Here is a 2238-nt window from a genome sequence, read left to right as displayed (position 1 = left end):
ATAGATTCATTAATAAGACGCTTCAACAAAGATATAGGCATGGGATTTGGCATAGATAAATGTGAAATATTAGTCATGAAAAGGGGATAGGTCAACAGTGTCAAGAGTGAAGGGGACAGTTCACAATCAACAGTGAAGGAATCCAATTAACAGATGACCAGACATTAAAATCATTAAAAGAAGGAGAGTAGTAGTAGTAGTAGTAGTAGTAGTAGTAGTAGTAGTAGTAGTAGTAGTAGTAATAATTAACTTCATAGTCTCAGATGATTAAAAAATCGATATGAGAGATATAGAAAAAATAGCAATGTACCAGGTCCAGGCCATTGAATTACAGAGGCTACGAAAAGTGCGAGTAAAATGTATCCCAGTAGTTATAGGTGCATTAGGAACTATTCCTAAAGATTTGAACAGATGAGTATAGCAAATAGGTCTTAAAACACAGTTTAGTACAGCTCCAGAAAACAATGTTATTAGGGATAGCTAGGGTAGTTAGGAGACTTCTTGGCATCTAATGTTACTTGTAGCCCAATGTTAGGAATTTTTCTTTTCAAACAGTCTAATCTACTGTGTATATATGAATAATAATAATATATAATATTAACTTCACGATACGAATGTATTTATAACAGAATACTAAACGTCACAATGTGTTGTCCTATAGGTATATGAAATATGACATTAGTATTGTGTTTATATTGATATACTATGTGTCATATAAACAACATATTTATACTTTTATAATAAAGGTCATTGTATTAACTTGCCTGATTCTCTCACCGCTTTTTCTACAAGTAGAATGAAGTCCGTGGTTCACTGAAAAGGGCTTATACGACAGGTACATATTGGTAGATGTCTCCCTCATTTACTGAAATTATTAAAATAATATTACTTATTGAGCTAATTATGTGTTTACTTCGAAGTATAATTACTTCTAATGTTGGCTGTCAATTTTTATGCCTGCTATAATTTAAATTTGAAATACGCTTCGAAATTCATCAACAGTTTTATCGCAAAATATTTAGGAATTCAGATAATCCCATGGAAATTAAACTTGATGCATTAACCTCATCATTTCATCTATTTCAAAATTGAAATATTTGCTCCATGAATATCCAAGGAATGAACTCTAATTACAAATCAGCTATGTTTTAATTATGCATTCTTCTAAATGTAATTTAAATTTCGTAAAAGATATGTGAGTATATTTGTTGCGTAGTATGTGAGTGTGTGCGTGTAGGTATGTGTGTGTGTGTGTGTGTGTGTGTGTGTGCGTGAGGGGAATAACATACTCAATACATATAACAGAGTTCATTTGTGTTTTCCGATCTGAAGGTTCGTTCCAGCGCTTCTCTAAGCTAAAGTGTGCACTTGGTCAGGTAACAGAATAGGGCATATCTACCTACCTATCTATCTATCTATCTATCTATCTATCTATCTATCTATCTATCTATCTATCTATCTATCTATCTATCTCACTAATACACACAAACACACACACACACACACACATCTTGTGCATTTATGTGCTTACTCGTGTATAGATATATGTGTGTGTACATATTCATATATACATACATACATACATACATACATACATACATACATACATACATATATATATATATATATATATATATATATATATATATATATATATATATATGTATGTATATATATATATATATATATATATAGTTTTCAACTAGCAATAACCACGCCTCGGATTTACCTCATTGGTCATGGTACATGCGTATATATATATATATATATATATATATATATATATATATATATATATATATATATATACACATATATATATACGCATGTATTTATACGTGCAGGTGAGGTTGTGTGGGAAGAAGCTTGCTTCCCAATCACATGATACCATTTTGAGACCCACCACGTGGCACCTAGGGCAGGTATCTTCTACTATAGCCTCAGGCCCACCAAAATCTTAATAGTGGATTTAGTAAATGGAAACTGAAAGGACCTTGTCGTATATGCGCATATATATATATATATATATATATATATATATATATGTGTGTGTGTGTGTGTGTGTGTGTGCTTTTATGCCTGTGCTTATCTCCCACCATCACTTGACAGCCGGTGCTGGTGTGTTTAGTCCCCGTAATCTAGTGGCTTGGTAAAATACACAAATAAAATATATACCAGGGTTTATAAAATAAGTACTGGATCGATACATTCGACTAAAATTCTCGAAGGCGGTGCCCA

General features: G+C 32.0%; 1 pseudogene; it reads right to left on the bottom strand.

Moving 5' to 3' along the window:
- Positions 1–1630: 1630 nt before the first annotated feature.
- On the bottom strand, positions 1631–1758 carry LOC149131777 (U4 spliceosomal RNA; annotated as a pseudogene).
- Positions 1759–2238: the final 480 nt, after the last annotated feature.

Source organism: Octopus bimaculoides, chromosome 19 (genome assembly GCF_046866305.1).
Source record: "Octopus bimaculoides isolate indiv1 chromosome 19, ASM4686630v1, whole genome shotgun sequence".
Classification (NCBI taxonomy): domain Eukaryota; kingdom Metazoa; phylum Mollusca; class Cephalopoda; order Octopoda; family Octopodidae; genus Octopus; species Octopus bimaculoides.
This window is presented reverse-complemented; position numbering and strand designations above follow the sequence as displayed.